Here is a 24796-nt window from a genome sequence, read left to right as displayed (position 1 = left end):
ATTCACACTGGAGAGATATGGAAAATAATCTTGCAAAAATTATTTAGATGAGTGGTTGATGTCATTTGGGTTGTCCACTGCTCAAACAGAATTTCTGTTTTTCACAGACAATATCCTAAACCATCTGTTGGATCTATTTGTTGTAGATTCCCTGAATGACACTTGTGAATTTTTAAGCCTTAAGGAAAAATATTTTTCCCATATAAAAAAAGGTAAAAACCTCATCATGACATCAGGATTTACACTACAAAGCTAGCAAATGTATGTTCCAAAATCTGATTAATTTTTGAGAGATTTATTTTATTGTCAAAATACCTAAACATAGGTCTGGAATATATGATGGTCAATGGGAATTGTCTAGCAGCCTGGGATCTGAGTGCTTTCAGGATTCCTAGGAACTACCAATATCTCCCAGAAATTGGTACCATTTTATTTCTGCCATTTAAAAAGCAAGCCAAGGGGCAGCCAGGTGGCGCATTGGATAGAGCACCAGCCTTGAATTTAGGAGGACCCGAGTTCTCTCAGACACTTAACACTTCCTAGCTGTGTGACGCTGGGCAAGTCACTTAATCCCAGCCTCAGAAAAACAAAAGGAAAAAAAAAAAAAGCAATCCAACTTCTATAAAAGGAAATTTGAAGAAAGCTTTGATGATAATGCCATTCCCAGGGCATATCAGCTACAAACATGGATATATCAGGGCTGTTCCTAAGCATATTCCTCAATGAATTGCAGAAGATAATCTAAATCCAGTTTTGTCATAATTAACCTTTACATTTTAACATAAATGGTGATCTTCCACTTGTGGTGGACAGGAAGCTGTCTTCCCTGTTATATTTTCCCTCAAGGCTCATTGCAGAGTCCATCTGTTCCATGATTTCATCCTCACTTCTTAGTATCATCTTCCATCCTGATTTTCTTTCTATTATATTTATTTATGGACTTCACAGATCTTTCTTTAAGAACATAAGCTTCTTGGTGGCAGGGACTGTTTTGATGATGTCTGTGTATTCCTGGGATCTAGTAAATACCTCACACAAACAAAACACTTAATAAGCATTTGTTTGAATGGAGACAGTCTGGAACACCTGCTCCACAAGACACTCTGCTAGGCACTGGGCCAGCTCCATAAAGATAAGCTTGGCTACAGAAATGAGGTTAATGAGTCTTCAATTACTACTGGACGATCTCCATTGCCGATAAAACTTATCCGGAGATCAAAGAGAGAAATGGCAATAAAGCAAAACACTCGACTAAATTGTTGAAATATTAAGTAGGAAACAGGTGAAAACCCTTCTATCAATACAGAATTGAAATATCTGGTGACACATTTACAAGTCTGGGATTTGGTTACATATGTTCCCTCCTAGGTAACAAAGATGAAACACTATAAGTAACTTCTTCCATCCTCCCAAGATTACGCCAGATGGGAAAAATGCCCCCGGTTTATCTCCAGGAATCCTGACTTCTGTGCATCTCCAGACTCAGCATTCAATCTATATCCTGTACCTGGAGTGTTCCTGTTGCCACCTTCTGTCCCAATACACACACAGATCTTTCCATATCTTATCCATCCCTTAAGGCAGATTTTCCTTGCCATCCTAAGCCACGGTGCTATTGTAACTATATCACTTTTCTGATCTTCAGTAGCAAAGTACTATATATAATATAATCCAAATAATGTGACAACTTCCTTCTGGAATAAAAAAAAAATGTGATTTCCCTATAAATGGCATCTTTTATGGGCAGATAACTCATGTTGACAGCTTGCAAATGGCTTGAATTCCTCAGGCATTTTCTCTACTGGACTCCTCCTCCACATCCAATTGAAGATAGAGGCCAAAACAGGATTCTGCCAAGTTAATATGCAATTTGATCTGCCTTGGAAAGGTGGCAGAATGGGAGGGGCCAGTTAGGGAGGTTTTCTAACATCTTTCTAAACTTTCAGTGGCTGTGAAACAACTTAATTTGGGGATGTATAATTTGCACATAACTCCAGGCATCAGCATCCAACATTGATCTTTGGGGACCAGAAAGAAGTGTGTTTGTTAAGTTCTGTGTTGGAGACTCTAATATTGTCTGTATAGTGATCCAGAAGGGACCTTATAAGGTTTTTATGTTTTGTTTTGGTTAAGTGGGAGGGGAAGTAGAGATGAAAGAAAACAATGCTTATAAAAATTAAAATTAACATTTTTCAAATTGAAAATATTGCTTTATGCCTTAGCTATTAGTATATGATATCTTATCTTCCCTCACCCCAGAGTGTAAGCTGTATTAAAGCAGGTACCAGATATTATTGATCTTTGATTCTCCAAAGGGCCCAGAATCTTAACCTATGGATAGCATTCAATCTATTTTTGAATGAATGCATGTGTGCATAAAAATCTAATGAGATAAACAAAAAGTAAATCATCCATATTTGAGAGGAATATATTTATGATTTCAAAATCAAAGCTACTTATCACTTTCTGACTCTCGGGGCATCAGACAGTCTAAATAGAGATTTTAAATGTTCTTTTCTCAGAAATCATGCTTTTTCCTTTTTCATGAATATGATTTCAAAGAAGCAGTTTAAGATGAGTCTATTTCGCCCCTAGCATGCCTTTAATATGCCTACTTAATAGAATGCATCAAATATCAGAAACCATCAACCTTTCAGTTAATTGATAATTGTGTCAATCCAGAGTTTACTTCTCAGGGACAAATTTCGAAGAATTTGCACTTTAAAAAGTTACAGGTGAGAAGAGTCTACATTATCAATCAAAGTAATAAAAGTGCTGATGTACTTTCCAAAAATAATATAAACTTCTGAAGAACTATGTAATTTATTACCTACACTATGTTTCTTCTTTCAAAAGTGACTTCAAGTTCCTACAATAGAAAATCCCACCCTCTGGTAGACATAAAAAAAAATTGCTTAGCACATTGGTACATTATGAGTGCTTTAAAAATATTAATTAATTAAAAGCAAAATAAAACCCCTTCTCAAGTTTTAATATTATTAACACAAGGCCACAAGGCCTTATCTCATTCAGGAAAATACATCCTTGTATAAGAAGTTGATGATTCTCCAACAATTTGGTTCTCTGCTAAGTTAGTAAAAACAACAATGAAAAGGTAAAAGGTGTAATTAAAAGGATACTGCTTTTGCTTTAATTGCTGCTTTTTATATTCTCACATTTGCAGTTCTGTAACATTCCTTTTATAGAAAGAGACATATTTAGAAGAAATAGAAAATTTGGTTGGGGGCCAAATACCCTCAACTGAATTTAGATATAATGTGATTCCCTAATATAACCATTAAGGAAAAGGAAGGTAGGATCTTTTTTGAAAAGAAGAAATAGCACATAAAGTATTTTTACTATACACATATATGCATACACATATAAAAATTTTGCTATAAATTAAATCGGACATCAAATCAAATAGCAAGAAGTTACAGCTACTTCTGTAGCTGTACAGTTGTACAGAAAGATAGCTAATAGTGTGTAGGTCCTCTCAGAATGCTTCATATGTGCCCAAAAGTAACAGGAAAAAATCACTTCAAAGAATATTTGATTATCTTAATTCTCAGTAAGGAAGGAAAGAAGAGAATAAGCATTTATATAGCACATACTGTATGCCAAACACTGTGCTAAGCACTTTTTATAAATACAATCTCATCCAGAGGGGAAAAAAACTATAGAATTTGATGCAGATCAAAGAATACTATTTTCACTTTTTTTTTTAAAAAAGGGATTGAGTTCTGAGCTGTTTCTCTCTTTCCCTCCCAACCCCATAAAAATTTTTGACCCAAATATATTTGTAAACTACACCATATACAATTCCATATATTAATTCTTTCTCTAGAAATACATTTTCCTTCATAGATCCTTTGTAGTTGATTTAAATATTCATATAACTCAGAATAGTCATTCACATTCCAATAATATTAATATACTGCATACAAAATTCTCTAGTTTCTGCTAGTTTCACTCTTCCTTATTGCATACATTTCCAGGTTTTCTTAAAATTATTTTTATAGCACAGTAATAATTCATCACAATTATATATCACATCATGTTTAGCCATTTCCTAGTTAATAGGTTTCCTTTCAATTTCCACTTCTTTGCCACCACAAAAAGAGCTGCTATAAATATTTTAAAACATATATTTTCTTTTCCTTTTTTGACCTGATCACCTTAGGAAACAAATTTAGTGCTGGTATTGCTGGCTCAAAAAGCATGCACAGTTTTATAACTCTCTGGGCATGATTCCAAAGAGCTCTTCAGAATGGTTGGATCAATTTATAGTTCCACCAACAGTATATTAGTATCCCAATTTTTCCAAGCTTCATCCAACATTTGCCATTTTCCCTTTCTATCATTTTATCCAACTTGAGAGGTGTGAAAAAGTATTTCAAAGATGTTTTAATTTATATTTCTCTAATCAATAATGATTTAGAGCATTTTTCTATGTGACTATATATACCTTTGATTCCTTCCTTTAAAAGCTTTGTTCATATTCATAAATTTGATAAAGTTCTTTATCTATTTGAGACATGAGGCTTTTGTCTGAGAAACTGTCTATAAATTACTTTCCATCTAATCTTGGCTACATTGACTTTAATTGTACAAAACCTTTTTAATTTAATGTAACCAAAATTATCCATTTTAGATGTCAGGATGCTCTCTATCTCTTTTTAATTTATAAATTCTTCTCCTATCCATAAATCTGAAAGATAATGTATTCCATGTTCTAATTTACTCACAATCTCTCCCTTTATGTCTAGGTTGTATATTTTAACCTTATCTTGGTAAATGATATAAGCCATGGTTTTATAATATAACTAGTTTTTTACCAGACGCCTTTCTAATTATCCCAGTTTTTACCAGTGGATTCTTATTCTGAAAACTTAAATCTTTACATTTGTTAAATGCAAGGTTAATACAATCCATTGTGTATTATATATCTATTCTATTTTCTGATCCACTATTTTATTTCTTAGGTAGTACTTGACAATTTTGATAATTCCATCTTAAGATATAGTTTAAAATATGATATACCTAGGCCTCCTTCCTTTTCATTTTTTTCACTAATTCTTTTCATATTCTTAACCTTTTGTTCTTTCATATTAATCTCTATTATTTTTAGTTCAGACTTTTTTTTGGTTATTTCAATTGGCATAGTACTAAATAGATTTAGTTAGGTAGAAATACCATTTTTGTTATATTAGCTAGACTCATCCCTGAACAATTAATATTTCTCTAATTAATTAAATCTGACTTTATTTGCATAAAAAGTATTTTAGAATTATGTTCATATACATCCTGGGTTTGTCTTACCAGGTATACTCCAACATATTTTATATTATTTATATTATGGCTATTTTAAATGAACTACCTCTTTCTATCTCTTCTTGCAAGGCTTGGTTGTGTTTATATAGAAATGCTGATGATTTATGTGGGATTATTTTATATCCAGCTACTTTGCTAAAAATATTCATTGTTTCAAACAGGTTTTTAGTTGAATCTTTAGGATTTTCTAAGATTTTCATATTATCGGCAAAAAAAAAATAATAATTTTATTACATCATTGCCCATTCTGATTCCTTCAATTTCTGTTTCTTCTCTTATTACTATTGTCAGCATTCCTAATGCAATATTGTTTAAATGTTGATAATAGTTCTCATGTTTGTTTCACTCCTGATTGGATTGGAAAGCTTCCATCTTCTTCTTATTATGATGTTTGCTGATATTTCTTATAATTTAAGGAAAAATCCATTTATATGTATGGTTTCAAGTGTTTTGTTTTGTTTTGTTTTTTTTAATAGGAATGAGTGTTGTATTTTGTCAGAAGATTTTTCTCCATCTATTGATATAATAGTGAGTTTTGTTATTTTTATTATTGATATAGTCAATCTGTTAATAGTTTTCTTTATATTGGACCAATCCCATATTACTGGTATAACTTTCACTTGGTCCCAATAGATACTTTTTGTAAAAATTGTTGAGTCTCCAAGCTAGTATTTGATTTAGGAAGTTTGCATCTCTGTTTTTAGTCTTTCTAGTTTAGATATTATCACCATATTTTTTAAATAAAACTTAGGCCATTATATATAAGGGACAGTATAATATGAAGAAAAAGGAATAGTTCTTTCTATTTACATTCTGTTATCTCAAAATGTCTATCATATCTAGTTTGTCTAAAATTAATCTAATCTCCTTGATTTCTAATTTATTTTTTTTGTCTAATTCTAAGAGAAAAGAGGATTGAAATCTCTTGCATTATGGTTTTGCTATTTACTTTCACCTGTAATTCATTTACCTTTTCCTCAAAAATGTTAATGCTATATCATTTGGTGCATGTGTGGTTAATATTGATATTACTTTATTATCTATGATACTTTTTAATATAATTTATCTTCCTTTTTAATTAAACCTATTTTGGCTTTAATGTTTTTTGAAAACAAGATTGCTATCCCTGTTTTATTTTTTTAATACAAGCTGAGGCACAATAAATTTTACTCCAGACCCTTACTTTTACACTATATGTTTTTCTCATTTTAAAATGTGATTTTTAAAAAATAGTACATTGTCAGGTTCTGATTTTTGATCCATTCTGCCTGCCATTTCCATTTTATGGGTGAGTTGTACCATTCACAGTGAACATTATAATTACTAGTTGTGTATTTCTCTCCATCCTATTTTTCCTCAGCCTATGCCTCCTCAAAAATTTAGTACTGCCTTCTGAATCTACACACATTTCAAGTCCTTCCCTAATCTTATCTGTTTACCCTCCCCTATCTTAATCTACACACTCTTCTAAAAATCCCTCCCTGATCCATCTCTCTGCACTCCTATTTCTTTACTCATTAAGATTACTTTTGTACCCTACTAAATGTATGTGGTATCCCTTCTTTAACCCAATTCTGATGAGAATAATATTGTATCATTACCAATTCACCACACTATTCTCCCTTTTATTCTAACAATTCTACCATTCACATCTCTCATTAAGGAAAATCAAGGAATCTAGAAAGTGGAGATGAAGAGGGAGAGAAATTTTCCCTATTGATATGGGGGACAAAGAGTAAAAATGCAGAATCAGGAGATGGAGAGTCTTGTTTGAGGAAAATCAAGGGTGCCAGTATCACTGTGACAGGGTATGTGGAAAGGAGCAAAATGTAAAAAGACTAGAAAAATAAATGGAGGGGGCACGTAGGTGGCGCAGTGGATACAGCCTTGAATTCAGGAGGACCCGAGTTCAAATCTGGTCTCAGACACTTAACACTTCCTAGCTGTGTGACCCTGGGCAAGTCACTTAACCCCAGCCTCAGAAAAATAAATAAATAAATAAATAAATAAATAAACGGGCTATATTATGAAGGGTTTTAAAAATCAAAGGATTTTATTTATATCTTGAAATTAATATAGAACCATTGATTTAATGAATAGGGTTGGGATGGAGGGAAAGGAGGATATGATTAGACCTGGGCTTTAGGAAGATTAATTTGATAGCTATTATTATTGTATAGTTGACACCTCCCTGTATGCTCTAAAAGAATAGCATGAGAAATTTTGACTTATGTTTAGCTGAAATCCAGGTGTCCCCTGTCTAAAGCATTCTTCTTATCTACAAGTTTAGTTATGTTGTCCAAAAAAAGAAAAAAGAAAAAAAAAAAAGAAAGAAAGGAAGGAAGAAAAAAAAAATGACTGTCTCTTAATTCAAAATGTTTCATACCCATGCTTTTGATTACCCCTTTGATTTCCTTTTCTCCTGATGTAATTTTGTTTTTAGTCATGGCCAACTATTTCAAAATCTGGCCATACCTTTCTGCTCACTCTGTTAATCTAATTTCTTCTTTGCTGATAAGGGAGACCTACTGAAAAAACTCACATGATTCAAGAATTCAATACCCCCTCCCACCTCCATCTCATATCTTCTATCCTGAGGTATAATCAAGTTTTATATATTTTGTCAGTTTTAACATAGATGCATGGAGAATATAATGGGAAGTGCATGGACATTTAGACCACTAAGAAATCAGAACTCTAATTTGTGGTGGTATTCCCTAATTTTCTCCAATTGTAAATATGATTAAAAAATCAACATTGTGCAAAGGAATAGCATATATTTTGAAAAAAAATTGATAATTTAATTATATAATAAAATCCAAGGATGAATCCTTGTTTTTTTCTTTTCTTTTTTTAAATAGAACTTCTGTGATTATTCAGAGGCTTTAAAATCTAAATATAAAAGCAAAGGGGAAGAAACTCTGCACGTTTGACTTGTTAAAGTTTTAATTTGCCAGATAAATTGGTTTCACAATGATTCATCTTTCTTCTAGTACATTCAGAGGAATCAAAATTTCATCTCTAAAAATGAAAGAATGACCCTGCATATTTTATATTTTTTTCCAGGAGAATGTGCTCTGATTTTATGTTTCTGATTCCAGGCTTTGTTTAAGCACATGCTGCCACCATGAGGTAAATGTGTTCAATTGAAGGGATAAACACTCATTCTTATCACTGCAAAACTGATCATGCTGTCATTTATAAAATCAATTACTACAAAATATCCATGGAGCACATACTATGTACCACGCAATGGAATAGAGTTTTTAAGGAATCCCAGAACATGTAATTGGAAACTGTGATTTCTCAATGAATTCAGTAATTAATATTGCTGTTAAGATTAAGTTCAAAATATACACTTAAATTTGGGATGGAGTTAAAGGATGATTTGGCAAGAACTAATTCAAGTCTTTCTTCAAATGAATTCTGTTATATTTCCTGGAATGTTTCACTGTTAACATTAACTAATATTAATAATCCATCTTAATGCTTTAGATGACATTTCTGTCAAGAGGACAGATAACCTAGGAATAGTACTCCATTGATATTCATGAAATGTTAAGATATCCAGAGGAAGCCCTTGGAAGTGAGTTCTCTGTGGAAAATTCAAAGCAGCACAGATAAGGATTGCACCGGAAGAGCAAATATGGAGGGGCTGCAACAATGAAATCTTTCAAATCTTAAAGGCAGCCATTTAACTAAGAATCCCTTAGTGAGTAGTGAGGGTTTGGCCAGTTCAACAAGAGGTGGCCACTATGAACAAAACCTGGAGACACAAACTCAAGCTTAATAGCAAGGCAAAATGTTATCTATATTCTTTTTGATGAGATAGAAGATTTAAAGATTTTGGAATGGAGCAAAGTAAGAGTTTAAGGATTTGGCCAATCTAGTAAGCTATTGTACAGAAAGTGAAATATGCTCATTGCAAAGTTATATTAAAGCATTTTAGAATTCAAAACCAAAATCCTTTCAATAGATTTATAGTTAAATAACATGATAAAGTGCAAAAAGAGGGACTGTAAGATTTAAAAACTATTAATGGCCATATGAAAGAATTCTCCCGGGGGCAGCTAGGTGGCGCAGTGGCTAGAGCACCAGCCCTGAATTCAGGAGGACCTGAGTTCAAATCTGATCTCAGACACTTAACACTTTCTAGCTGTGTGACCCTGGGTAAGTCACTTAACCCCAGCCTCAGGAAAAAAAAAAAAAAAAGAAAAAAAAGAAAAAAGAAAGAATTCTCCCAATCCTAATAATGGCAGAAATGTGAATCAAAATAACCCTAAGATTGTGTCTCAAATCCAGCAAATTGGCAAAAATGGCAAGCGATGGGAGCAATGAATATTAGAGGAATTATGTAGATACAGGTAAAATAATGCATGAGTGGGGCTCTGAATTGGGATGGCCACTGAAAAGCAGCCTGGAATTATCCAAGGAAAGGGACTCAATATTGTTTAACCCAGAGATATCACTGTCAGGCACATACTCCAATGTAAGCAAATGATAAAAAGAAAGGCCTCATGGACATCAAAATGTTTATCACAACACTTTTTGTGATAGCATAAAATTAGAAACAAAATACATGTCCACCAATTAGGGGATGGCTAAACAAACTGTGATACACAAACATAATTGGAATATTACTGTACTTTAATAACAAACTTAATGAATACCTAGAATCATGGGAACATACAAATTGATGCAAAAAGAAGTAAGCAGAGCCAAGAAAACAATTTGCACCATGGCTTCAACAATGTAACTGAAAAGAATCTCAGTCTGAAAACAATAGAACTGAATGCTATAAAATTATAATGACCAAGTTTGACACCAAAGAGGAAGTAATAAGGTGTCACCTGCTCCAGTACCTTTGCATAAATGGACATCAATGGCTGTGAGAAACCACATATAACATCAAAAATATTTTTCACATGCTTTGTAAAACATTTTTTCTTTCCTCTTTTCTTCTTTATTATAAGATGTGGCCTTCTGTGAAAGAGGGAAGAAGGAAGAAAGAGAAAGAAGGAATACAGTGAGAAATACAAGACATAAAAACAAAAAATGTCAATAAAATGTATTTTTATGGAACGCCTGAAATCAAGATGGAACATATTTTAATATTGCCCCTAAGACTTACCAGACAGGTGACCATGATTAAGTCACTAGAACTCTTTACTCTTAGGTTCTGTATTGAAATAAAAAATAACAATTGAAATCAAATAGATAGATAAATTGAAAATAATTATACCTATAGTGTCTAATTTACCTTTCAGAATAGTTATGAGGATCAAATGGAATCATGTGTGTGAAATACTTTCCAAACTTCAAGTCCCTTTGTAGTGTCAGTTTTAATTATAGAGTTCAAAACAAACTTGCCATATAATGAATTCTACTCTACAATGTCTAGTTATAGAAAAGCCCTAATGGGCCTCATTTAACTTTATGTGACATTTTGTTGCTATAGATGTGAATTTTCTGACATTATGAATGTAAAACAAGGGAGATGGGCGGGATTCATTATTTCATTAATGTTATATGAGGAAACCTTCTCAATCAAGGCAATTCACTTCTCTATAACTTATAAACCTAGAGAGTTTTGTATGTTTATATATAAAATAATGTTTATGTATATAATGTTTTGTGTATGTATGTTTATATATATATATGTGTGTGTATATATATATATATATATATGTGTGTGTGTGTGTGTGTGTGTGTGTGTGTGTATAATCCTTGATTGGAGATAACATTCTATCTCCTCTGAAATGTGCAGGGGGAAAGGTGATGAGATATTCAAGAAAATTTGTTAAAGTTCATTGACTTCAGGATTTGCTCATCATTAGTGCACTGGGAATGTGCTGAGAGCTAGAGGTATCCCTTGGAAACAAGAATTCTGTGGGAGGTACCACTGGGGGAAAAGTTTTCTAACTGGAATATGTCAATATATTTTGGTCCATGCAAAGAGGAGGAGGTAATCTTAGAAAAGAAAATTCATGTCAACTAACACTGAATTATGCCCATAACAGCAGCAGCATAACATTTATATAGCACTTACTATATGGCAGATACTATGCTATGTGCTTTTTTATAAATATTTCATTTGATCCTTACAACAACCATGGGTGGTAGGTGCTAATTATTATCCCCATTTTACAGATGAAGAAACTGAGGCAAACAGAGGTTATAAATAATAAGTAAATAAGCCATGTTTTATCCCAAAGGTAACATTAACAAGTTGCTTAAGTAAAATCAGTTCTAGAATAAGAAAAGAAATCCAAAGAACTGGACCATCAAGATTTATCATGAGGGAAGAAGAGTCAATTGTAATGTCAGTAGGATTTCCATTAAGCAAAAGTCTAACCATGATACTCTATATGTTTATAAACTCTTGTGGATCCCTATTAGCTTTCAGAATCAAATATATGCTCCTTGTCTTTTAAAACCTTTTATAATTTGGCTCCAGTTTACCTTTCCATCCTTATTATGTATTCCTCTCTTTCCTGAAATCAAGTCTAGACAAACTAACCTTTTTGATGTTCCTCATACGCAGTACTCTGTCTCCTGCCTCTATGCCTTTGCTTTGACAATTCCCCATGTCTAAAATGTTCCTTCTCATCACCTGCAGCTCATAGAATCTCTTACTTTCTTCAAGACTTAGCGTTAATATTATCTTCTACATGAAACTTTTACTGGTCCCTCCTAAATCCTAATGCCTTCCTTCCCTAAACACCTTGTATTTATTTTTGTTTTTATTATACAGATATATAGAGATATATAGATATCTATATCTATATCTATATATATATATATATATATATATATATATATATATATATATATATATAGAGAGAGAGAGAGAGAGAGAGAGAGAGAGAGAGAGAGAGAGAGAGAGAGAGAGAGAGAGAGAGAGAGAGAGAGAGAGAGAGAGAGAGAATTATGGAATTATGTCTTCACAACTAAAAAAAAGTTGTGAAGTCATTTTAAAAATAAGGTAGCACCATAAAAAATAGGCAACTGGATCTATACATGAAGTAAATAATTTCTTGGTCTTTTCTGATATGTAATTTGGAGATATTTCATGATATCAATTTTAATTTTCTAATTGTACCTACATAATGATGATGAAATAATTATTTTTCCATGTCCCAACTTTTGATAGTTTTAATTTGTCAAGGGTACTATAAATATAGTAGGGTTGTTTGTTATGGTTTTTTTGTGCTGATGTTTTAAATTTAGGAATCCAGATGTTACAAACTATCACATTAGTTGTCTAGATCATATTCGGCCTTAAATATTAGAAAAACTGAGTTTAAATAGCCAGTGCTATTATGGATCTGTCTTGAATAATGAAGGCAATGTCTTATTAAACTCTAAATTATATAATTTCAGAGCTAGTGGGGAGCTTACAGGAATCTAATCCTAACTTATATCAGAAAAAAATAAATTCTTATTTGATTATCAGTAATCATCTATTCTATGCTTGAAGACATCCAATGCAAAGAAACTCCTCCAAATCATCAATTTAGGGCAATAAATATAATTTTAGACCTGAAATCAAGACGATCCAATCTCAGACACTAACTAGCTCTGTGACCCTGGAGAAGTAATTTAATTTCTGGCTGCCTTATCAATGTTTCCTCATCTATAAAATGAGGATAATAATAGCACTTATTTTCCACAGTTGTGAAAATAAAATGAGATAATATTTGTAAGTGCTTTACAAACCTTAAAGGGCTATATAATTCTTCATGTTTTAGTTAAAAGAATTTTGGAATTTAGCAGCTAGAGAACTGGGATATTTTACTCTGAAAGGCTTTCACCTTTTATAGAAAGGATAAATGAAGGGGCAGCTAAGTGGTGCAGTGGATAGAGCACCAGCCCTGAATTCAGGAGGACCCAAGTTCAAATCTGGTCTCAGACACTTAACACTTCCTAGCTGTGTGACCTTGGGCAAGTCAGTTAAACCCAGCCTCAGAAAAAAAGAAAAAAAAAATGAATGCTAATAAATAGTTTAGTCTTCAAAGATTAAACAAAAAAAAAAAAATAAGGAATTTCTGACACTAAAAAAGCTCCCAATACTTATATTAAATTATGGACAAGAGGCTGAGAGGATGAGAACACATTGGTAGGTTTTTATCAGCACTACTATAGCAGATCACAAACACATCAAAGCTTCAAGCTATTTGTATATTTCTCTCATCTATGTAGACTTTAAGTTCTTAAAGGATAAGATCTCCCTTGTTCATCTTTGTACCTCCCTGACTGCCCAACACTAGAGTAGTCATTTGAATTCTTCTGAGATGAATGAATCAATAAAAAGTATGCACACCAAAAATCCCCACTCAAATGGCATATTTTAACCTATTGCCAGAAATAGTCACATTCTCTTAGATATAGTATTATTAATAATATAATAGATCGTAGAAGATATCCTTAGATGCTTTTTTGAGAAATTGATGAACATTCCCTGAGACCTATTCAACCACTGTTAGCTAACCTCATTTTTTAGGTTGAAGTAGACTGAAGATAGAATTTCCAGAGGCTTTTAAATTCCACAGACAAAAGATTAAACTCTGGATTCATATTTTTATTAAAGAGAAAATTCAAAAAGGCTGAAGAAAAAGAGAAGCAGAATCTATTTAAAGATCCTAAATTTTACTTATCTGACAGAAAGCTAACTGGCTTAGAAAAGCTATCAGTTTTCCAGATACTAAAAAGAAACTCTATTCTTCTAAATTAGCACACTTAAAAATATGAAAAGTTTAACTGGAAATCATCTCACCTATCAATCAAAATATGTCTTTGAGCAAGCAGCATTCAAATCTATGTGTAATAAATAGTGAGATATTTTTCCTTTCTTCCTCTCTCATTGAGAGAATCAGGAGAATTAATGGAACATATAAAAGAATGATGAAGAGGGTTGACTAGAGACTCATAGAGAATGGAGAACTAGGGAATGAAGACTGAAAGAGATATCTAGAATAGATCTTTGTCTTGTGTAGGGGAGATGACAGCATCAGATTAAAAAACCCTTGAGATTTGTTCTCACTTTAGTTAGAAATTACATGGACAAAGTAATTTATGTGGCTAAGGCAACTGGAAGAATGGTAAAGATAGAGAGAGGACATTTAACTGTTAAATTGCCACAAAGCTGAGAAAAAGCAAGATGTGTTGGAAGCTACCAGCAAAACTACCAGAGTTGTAACTGTCTTGGGGTTAACGGGGCTTTGAGGGCAGAAATGACAACCCTTTGCTGGTAGAATCCTATGGCCAGTTTTGTCCCCAGTCCTGTTACTCTGATGGCAAAATTCTCAAAGCTGCCTTCATTTCCAATACCCATTAACAAGTATTCTTAACAGTCATTCAATCAGTGAGGAATCTACTTAAATGAATTAGTATCTGCTCCATATATATTCAACTTATCCACACATTTGCCAGGAGAACATGTGACATATTTTGCTACGATCTAACTATATGGGTTCTGTGCATCCAAAAGTGTGGCTCACAGAAAATTATGAATGCCCTCCTCCCACCTCTCTCCAAGAGAGACTGATTCCTGCCAGGAGGAGTGCATAAGATGGGCCCCCCAAGGATGACCACTCTTTTTCTTAAAGAAAGTACAACTCTGGAATTCTATTTAATATTAAGTTAGATATTGTTATTGTCAAATAATACTAAGTTAAATATCGTTAGTCTAAGGAAAATAATTTTGAAATTCAAAATACTCTACTGACTGCTATCTCATAAAGTCTCCTGACTGCATATTTCTAAGCTATATATCTAAAAGCTTCCTCTAAAATGCCAGTTACAGAAAGATATATGTGAAGTAGCAAATAAAGCATTTTATTCAATCAAATAACAAAAGGAAATTAGAGAAGTTACAGATACTAAATTTTCAAGGTGATATAAAGTAAATAAGTGAGATATCTGAGACCAGAGAGACAGAGAATGAGAGATATAGAAATTCCCTGAATTCTCTAGCATGATAAATGGGGGATAGGTCCTAACTAAGGAACCAGCTCCTCTATATGTCAGTTTCTTCACAGGCTTTCTCTCCATTCAAGGATGTCACCCTGAAGACAATCTGGAACCATGAATCCTTACTGACAGAAGCCAGAACAAGGATTTCTCTCCTCTCCCAAGCTATTTCAATGAGGAAAGTCCTATGTAAATGATCTTGAGCTCTGATTTACATAAATATATGATACTACTGCTTTCCTTCATGTACCATTATTGTAATCATTATAAAAGGAAATGTGATTAAACTGGCACAATCTGTTCTAGATGAAGTTTATCTAGCCTTTAGTGGACACTGCTTCCCTTTCTAAATCCTGACAAACTATTCCCTTAATAATTCATTCTAAAATTTTGTCATGAATGGAAGTCAAGTTCTCTGGTTTGATAGTTTGTAGACTCTATCTTCATCTCTTTTAAAAAAAGAGTTTTTCTTTTTGCTCCTTTCTAGTCCTGAGGTATCTTTCCTTTTCTCCAAGATTTTTCCAAGATGATTAAAGCAGCTTAGTAATCTACTAACGCTTTTAGGATTCTTGGGTGAAGTTCTTCAGGGCCAGGTTCTGTGAGCTGATGAGAGCAGTTAACTAGAGGTCTCTACTTGTATAACCCACCACTCCCTCAAATGCAACATAGCCATAATTGAACTCATCTCTTTTTTTCCAAAACTCAAAGCTGACTCAATGACAAGTGAGTCCCTGTCTGGAATTGTCAAATCATGTGGAACTCCAGCCACATTTGCTTCACCTGCACAGTACCCTTTTCCCCCCACTGCCCACACTTACTATCCATATCCTTTTCAGGTATTATCTTCTATCTGAATGTAAGCTCAGAGAGCAATCCTGAGATTTTAGCATAGTGTCTTAACTATAATAAAGTGCTTTAAAAGACTCCTATTAAGACATCAATTCTCCCAACTTAATTTCTTTTTCTTTGTTTTTTTTTTTTTATTTCTTTGTTTGTTTTAAAGTAGCTTTTTTATTTTTTCCAAATATGTGCAAAGATAGTTTTCACCATTCATCTTTACAAAACTTGTGTTCTAAATTTTTCTCCCTCCCTGCCTTCTACCTTCCTTCCCCTAGAGAGCAAGCAATCCAGTATAGGTTAAACATGTGCAGTTCTTCTAAACATATTTCCATATTTATGATGCTACACAAGAAAAAAATCAGATCAAAAAAAGGAAAAAAAAAACAGCATGAGAAAGAAAAAAAAACAGCAAACAACAACAAAAAATAAAGGTGAAAATACTATGCTTTGATCCACATTCAGTCACCATAGTTCTCTCTCTGGATGAAATTGACTCTTTCTATCATAAGTCTATTGGGAATTACACAAATTAAAAAAAAAAGAAGTTATGATTCAAGGTAAGTTATTCTTCAAATCATCCAGATCTAAAAATTTACTTCTCCTTAATTTTCCATTGCTCAGTTCTGCACCTTTTGTCTGGTTGTTCCCCCATTCCCGGAATGCTCTTCCTCCTCATCACCACTTCCTACCTTCCCTGGCTTCCTTTAAGTGTCAACCAAAAATCCCATCTCTTACTGGAAGCTTTCCCCAACCCCTTTTAATAATATACCTTTTCTCTGTTAATTATTTCCTATTTATCCTGTATATAGCTCCCTTTGTATATATGTTGTCTACTCCTTTAGATTTAGTAAATTTAGTAAATTCCTTGAGAAGAGGGACTATCTTTTTGCCTCTTTTTGTATCCAACAGTATTTAGTAAAATACCTACTGTATAAATAAGCTCTTTAAAAATGTTTTCTGATTGACTGATTTTTCCACCCATATCCATTCAATTGCCAAGTACTGTTAATTCTATCTCCAAGCATCTCATCTGTTTCCTTGCCTTTCTACTTCTATCCCTGATTTGGGTCTTTATCACCCTTCCTTAGGATATTATCATAGCTTCCTTACTGGTTTTTAATTAATTTTATAATTATAATTTTTTTGACAGTACATATGCATGGGTAATTTTTTGCAACATTATCCCTTGTACTCACTTCTGTTCTGAATTTTGCCCTCCTTCTGTTTTCAACCTCTCCTATTTTTACCACCCAAAATTTGCACCTACTGGCCATTAATCTTTTATCTCTGCTAAAGGAAGCTAAGTGACTCACTGGATAGAATATTGGAGCTGGAATAAGAAAGACCTGATTTCAAATACAGCCTAAGAAATTTATTATCTATGTGATCCCAGGGAAGTCACTTATCCTGTTTGCCTCAATTTCCCCATTCTCAGAATTTTATATTTACTATCTATCTATAACTATATATGTATATACATATATGTGTGTGTTTTTCTTCTCACATATATATACGTACACACATAAATGTGGATATATGTAAATATACACATACAAATTCCTTATAAGTAAATACTTATAAAGTAGATACTTATATGTAAATTTTATTTATAAGCATATATTTGCTACCTCAGGAGAAAGAAGGCTACTTGAGTGTCAGAACTATTTTGTGAATGCCTCTTTATCCCCACCAGCTAACCTAGCTTACAGTAGGTGATTAATAAATGATAGATGAACTGAACTAGAGCATCAATTATATACCAGTATGCCAACTCTACCAATTTTCCACAAAGCATAGGTGGCAAATTTATAGGCACAAAGGCCACTGAGAAAACCCCTGTAGGGCATAGTGTCATTACTACTGGATTTGGATTCAGTACCTTGGTTTAAAGCCAGCTTCATTCCCACTGAGACCTTGTGTAAGATCCTTTACTATTCTAGAACTCAGTTTCCTCTTGTATAAAATGAGAGGATTGGACTAGATGAACTCCAAGGTCTTTCTCAGCTCCAAATCTCTGATTCTGTCACCTCCCCTTTTTCCTGAGAAAAACACACCCAGAAAACAAAAATATTGATCTAAATTTTGGAGTTGTCAGAATCCAACTGAAAAATAATAATAGTATTTAATGATAATAACATCTAGAATTTACAGCACATTTTGGTTTGTAAAGAACCATATTATGGCAAATATTATCTCATTTTATCCTCACAATAATATTGGAAGGTAGTTGCTATTATTCTCCTCATGTTACATTTGAGGAATGTAGACAGATTAAGTGACTTGCCTGGGGTTACAAGCTAAAAACAATACTTAAAAGAGGGTTTATTTGGAGCCTACCATCTCTTGGCTATCCAGGGGCTCTTAATGGGATATCTGTGAATTTGGTATGATACATAGATAGACAGACACATGTATGCAAATAGATACATGTGTGTTTATTTTTATAATGATTTTCAATATAATTGGCTTCCTTTGTAATCATATATTTTATTTTAGACATTTGTTCTGAGGAGGGATCTATATGCTGCACCAGTCTGAAAAAGCTAGCTACAACACAAAAAAGATTATAAACATTGACTACACACCAAGATAAAAACGGAGAGAAAATGTATAAATGGAGAGAAAGTCTAAAGAGAAAGAGAAGCCAAAGAAAGGACAAAGAAACCACTGACATTATTCTTTCTTATCCATTCCCTCTCCACTACCTACCAAGAGTGAATAGCCTCACTTTCTGCACCTTGCCACACCTCTTCTCCCCAAAATATTGAAAAAAATCCAAGAAACAAAAGGTAAAGTGATTGATCTTTTCATAGGAAATATTCACTTGAATTTGGCAAGTAAGGAGAGATTTGCAGGTGGTCTTTCACTTTGCCAAAATGGCCTGTGGGCAGAAGTTTTTAGTTTAGAATTTCCAAGAGGGAATTTGGACTTGAAATTATTTATTGCAAAGAGAATTTGGGGAGGCATCCTTCAGGATACTGAGAACAGTTGCTACTCAGTGGGGATTTGATTTCAGTTGAATAAATTCTGTTTACTTTTGACCTTGATATCTGGGAAGATATCTTTTATTTGTCTACTTTGACCCCATTTGAGTTGATGAAAATATCTCCTTTCAGAGTTTATATGTGACATTTTCAGTGTAATTTAATTTTTACCGTTATCATTTTGATTCGATGTACTGTGTAAATCCATGAAATCCTATATGATTCCCAAAACATGGGTTAAAAAAATTATTTCTGTGGCATTTGAAAAAGATAAGTTTCATTTTTTTTCATGTGGTTTTCCTGAATCAACTCTTGGCTTCGGGTTGCTCTGCTGAATCTGTTCTTGGCTTAGAGAGTGAGATTTGATTTATCAGTGCTGTCTTTGCTATGATTTGTTATTTTTAATGGTTCCAGCCTGAATGATGTGTGGGCCATGATTTACCAGGTAATGTCAGCAGCTTTAGCAATGGCTGACACGTGCTCAACAGGGTGCTGGGGGCAGGGAGGAGGAATCTAGTACTGTCAGCTTCAGAATGCTGGCAGGACACATGAAGCCTGCAATCACTTGGCTCTATTTATAATCTCTGCAACCAGCAGTGGATTGCAAGGTCATGGACAGCAAAGAGCCAGGAGGTTTGGTTATTATCTTTGTCATCAAACTGCTGGAGTATTTTGTGACATTTTCATCAAAATTCATTTTCTTTTGTCCTAGTAAGTCTAATGGAAAACAGGTTTGTATTTGAGTTTACAAGATGATTAAATCTCTTCTCATTAATTTTTGTACCAGTTACCAAAGTTGTTTTGGTCATTTGCATCTTTTTTGCTCTCTTCAATTTACCACTCTTTGAAATGAGTCCTTTTTAGGTGAATGGAGTTTAGTTTCTTCACTCTCTAAATCATCAGTCAGGACTAAGCAGCACTGTGACCCTTCTGGAGTCTGGCAACCCATTGCTCATTACCATTGCTTGACTGGAAGTTTCACAAGGCACAGTGATTGTATAGGGTTCACTGATTGGATAGAGTCTCAGCTTTTCAAGAGCTTAATGCAGCATTTAAGTTTGTCTGATCTAAGAAATTCACCAGTATCCTAAGCTTACTCCATGGTGCCTTAATCATCCTCTGGGGTTAATCTCCTATTGTCATTGGAAGGAAGCACACTGTGTAGCAGTTCTAGCCTTTTTCATGTCTATTTTACAGAGACATGTTTGAGGGCACCATAAGAGATGGGGAAGATAAGGTGAGAATACAATTATAGACCTCTATTTCAGTGGCTCAAAATTTCACAGATTCCCAGTGTTGATAATTTCCTTTGGCAAAGCACTAAAACCTCCCAAGGTGATCTCACTTCTTCCTTCACTGTGGTTATCACACCTGCAGGCTAGCCCCTGCCCCTGCCTCCATGTTGTAAAACCAACTAATGCTATATAACTGGAGACCAGGAATTCCTCAGAGCTGGTGATTCACTTTCAATGATTATGGATATATTTGCAGAGACAATATGGGCTTTTGATCTGTAAACAAACCTGAAGGAAATTAAGCCCAGGTGTTTAATTTTTCACCATTGGCAGCCATTTGAACCATGAGGACAATTTTATTCCTGGCTCTATAAGGTTACTACAGATCTAGAGAAATATAGTCAGAAATCATATCATTGACTTCCCTCATATAAAGATAACCTACACATTTGATTAATCTAACAAATGAGGAGCCCTTTTTGAGATCTGTTACTGAGATCTAAGAAGAATTAGTTGAGCTAATAGAAGCTGTAAGCATTAGTTACTTTATTTGGTATATTTTTAAGGAAAATCACATGACTTCCCTGAAGCCATATCAGGATTGAGATCATAGAGGGAAAAGTCAAAGGCAAGGGAAGAATATTAAAATAGAAACCAACCTTCCCCCCCAAAAAAAATCTGAAAAAGCAGTTGACATATACAAGGTGGATGCAAAGCATGATAGGAAATGGCAGAAAAGGGATATTACAATGGATACTTCTAAAGACCCCAAAGAATTATTGTCTTTAGTCCAAGGTTAGGGACAAGAAAACAGAATGGACTTAGAAGAGTTCTAAGGACTTGGAGAATTGGTTGTACTCAATGGCTGGGATTCTTTCATCTTCATTCCACTGCAGAAATCCTGAAGTTGAATGGGGAATTTTTAATTTTTTAAAATTTTTATCAAAGGTTTTTTTATTTACAAAGCATATGTATGGGTAATTTTTCCAACATTGACCCTTGCATAACATTTTGTTCCAAATTTTCTCCTCTTTCCCCTCACCTCCTCACCACTCTATAGCTGGCAGGTAGTCCAATACATGTTAAATATGTTGAAATACATGTTAGATCCAATATATGTATACATATTTATATCTTGTGGCAAAAGAAAAATCAGACCAAGAGGAAGAAAAAGAAAAACTGAGAAAGAAAAACCAAAATGCAAGCAAATAACAACAAATAGAATGCTATGTTGTGGTCCACACTCAGTTACCATGGTTCTCTTTCTGGGTGTAGATGGTTCTCTTTATCACTGCACAAGTGAAACTAGTTTCAATCCTCTCATTGTTGAAAAGATCCACATCCATCAGAATTGATCTTCATATAGTCTTGTTGCCATGTATAATTGTCTCCTGATTCTGCTCATTTCACTTAGCATTAGTTCATGTAAGTCTCTCCAGGCCTCTCTGAAATCCTCCTTCTGGTCATTTCTTATAAAACAATAATATTCCATAGCCTTCATATACCATAATTTATTCAGCCATTTCCCAACTTTTGGGCATCCACTGGATGGGGAATTTTTAGGGAAAAGCAAGATTTTCCTCATATTATTTCTTCATCAGGAGGAAGGCACCAGTTAGAAAATTGGACACTTTGAGCTTGCAAGGATCAAAGAATAGAGATTGTAGATAAAGGAAAATAACAGAAAAGAGGAAGGATAAGAAGGAAGAGCTACCAAGGGAAAGCAAGGAAATTGCTCCAACACACAAGGCTCTTCTTGACTGCAATAGCATCTAGCAATCTGTTACATAGCAGTTGCTGGGATATTTTCCTTTTCCCTCGCCTCTGTCTTTCTATTTCAGTAACATAGAACCTGTTGGCTGTCTGAAGTTATGCACAGGAATGGCTAGGACTGATAGCTGTTAGAGACTAAATATATTTTTTAAAAGTAGTTTTGTCAGAAAGAAGGCAGACGTAACAATTGAAGAAAGGAAGAGAGGAAGATGACTAGCTGTTTATTTTTCCATGATCTCCTTAGGAGAGATTTAACTTTAAAGAAGTCCATGTGGAGGCAATATGATACAGTGGATAGATCATTGGATTCAGCAGTAGATTCCTTTTTTCAAATGCAGATGTTATCACTTATTATCTTTTGAGCAAATCATTTACCTCTCTTGATCTCAGGTGGTTGGATTTAATGAAATCTGAAGTTTCATGTCTCATCTGTTTCTAAATAGATGACCCTAGGATTATCTAATCCTTTACATGAATTAAAACAGGTAGCATGGGTGACTGACCAATATGGAGCAGAGAGCACCATATCAAGAAGATGAAGGAAGACATAAAAACTACCACTCCTCTTTTCAATTAGCAGGGAGCAGTGAACTAAGAAAGGACTTTAGGAGACACATAGTCCAGAGTTCCAGTCTATGAGTGATTCTAGAGATTTGCATGCATAATTTATCCTAACACTTTCTCACTCAAGGATCTCCAAGGGGAAATTCAGGGTAATGGAAACAGAGCTGACTTTGAATCCTGGTTCATATACTTACTAGCCATGTGATTTGGGAATATCACTGAAAAATTTATAATTTATCTATAAAAAATTTAAATAAATTTATTATTTATCTATAATTTAATCTATAAATTTATTTATCTATAATTTAATCTATAAATTTATTTATAGATAATTTATCTATAAATAATAAATTTATCTATAAAATACCATTATACTAAGAGTCCCCATTTCATATGACTGTTATGAGGAGATAATGTTTACTAAAAGCACTTAAAGGGTTGGTAAACAAAACTATTTGGTATTGGCTAAGAAATAAACTAGTTGATCAGTGGAATAGGTTAGGTTCAAAAGACAAAATAGTCAATAACTTTAATAATCTAGTATACTTTAGATAATCTTTTATAATATAAAAACCCAAAAAACCCAGCTTTTGGGATAAGAATTCACTGTTTGACAAAAACTGCTGGGAAAATTGGAAATTAGTACAGCAGAAACTAGGCATTGACCCACACTTAAACATTGTTCACCAAGATAAGGTCAAAATGGGTTCATGATCTAGGCATAAAAAATGAGATTACAAATAAATTAGAAGAATATAGGATAGTTTACTTTCAGACCTGTGGAGGAGGAAGGAATTTGGGGCCAAAGAAGAACTAGAGATCATTATTGATCACAAAATAGAAAATTTTTGACTATATCAAATTAAAAAGCTTTTATACAAACAAAACTAATGCAGATAAAATTAGAAGGGAAACAATAAACTGGGAAAACAGTTTTATAGTCAAAGGTTCTGATAAAAGCCTCATTTCCAAAATATATGGAGAATTGACTCTAATTTATAAGAAGTCAAATCATTCTCCAATTAATAAATGGTCAAAGGATATGAACAGACAATTTTCAGATGAAGAAATTGAAACTGTTTCTAGCCATATGAAAAGATGCTCCTAGTCATTATAAATCAGAGAAATGCAAATTAAGACAACTCTGAGATACCACTAAACACCTGTCAGATTGACTAGAATGACAGGGAAAGATAATGAAGAATGTTAGAGGGGTTGTGGGAAAACAGAGACACTGATACATTGTTGGTGGAATTGTGAATACATCCAGCCATTTTGGAGAGTGACTTGGAACTATGCTCAAAAAATTATCCAACTGTGCATACCCTTTGAATCCATCAGTGTTACTGCTGGGCTTATATCCCAAAGAGATCTTAAGGAAGGGAAAGGGACTCACTTATGCAAAAATGTTTGTGGCAGCCCTTTTTGTAGTGGCCAGAAACAGAAATTGAGTGGATGCCCATCAATTGGAGAATGGTTGGGTAAATTGTGGTATATGAATGTTATGGAATATTATTGTTCTGTAAGAAACGACCAGCAGGAGGATTTCAGAAAGGCCTGGGGAGACTTATATCAACTGATGCTGAGTGAAATGAGCAGGACCAGGAGATCGTTGTATACTTCAACAATAATACTAGATGATCAATTCTGATGGACGTGGCTCTCTTCAACAATGAAATGAACCAAATCAGTTCCATTTGCTCAATAATGAATAGAACCAGCTACACCCAGTGAAATAACTCTGGGAAATGAGTGTGATCCACTACATAGCATTCCCAATCCCTCTGTTGTTGTCTGCTTGCATTTTTTATTTCCTTCCCAGGTTAATTGTACATTATTTCAAAGTCCGATTCTTCTTGTGAAGCAAAATAACTGTATGGACATGCATATATATATATATATATATATATATATATATATATATATATATATATATATATATATATATATATATGTATATGTTGTATTTAACATTAACATTTTTAACATGCATTGGTCTACCTGCCATCTGCGGGAGAGAGTGGGAGGAAGGAGGGGAAAAGTTGGAACAAAAGGTTTTGCAATTGCCAATGCTGAAAAATTACCCATGCATAT

This window comes from Sminthopsis crassicaudata, chromosome 6 (genome assembly GCF_048593235.1).
Source record: "Sminthopsis crassicaudata isolate SCR6 chromosome 6, ASM4859323v1, whole genome shotgun sequence".
NCBI lineage: Eukaryota > Metazoa > Chordata > Mammalia > Dasyuromorphia > Dasyuridae > Sminthopsis > Sminthopsis crassicaudata.
The sequence above is the reverse complement of the archived record's forward strand: the minus strand, read 5'-3'. Positions refer to the sequence as shown.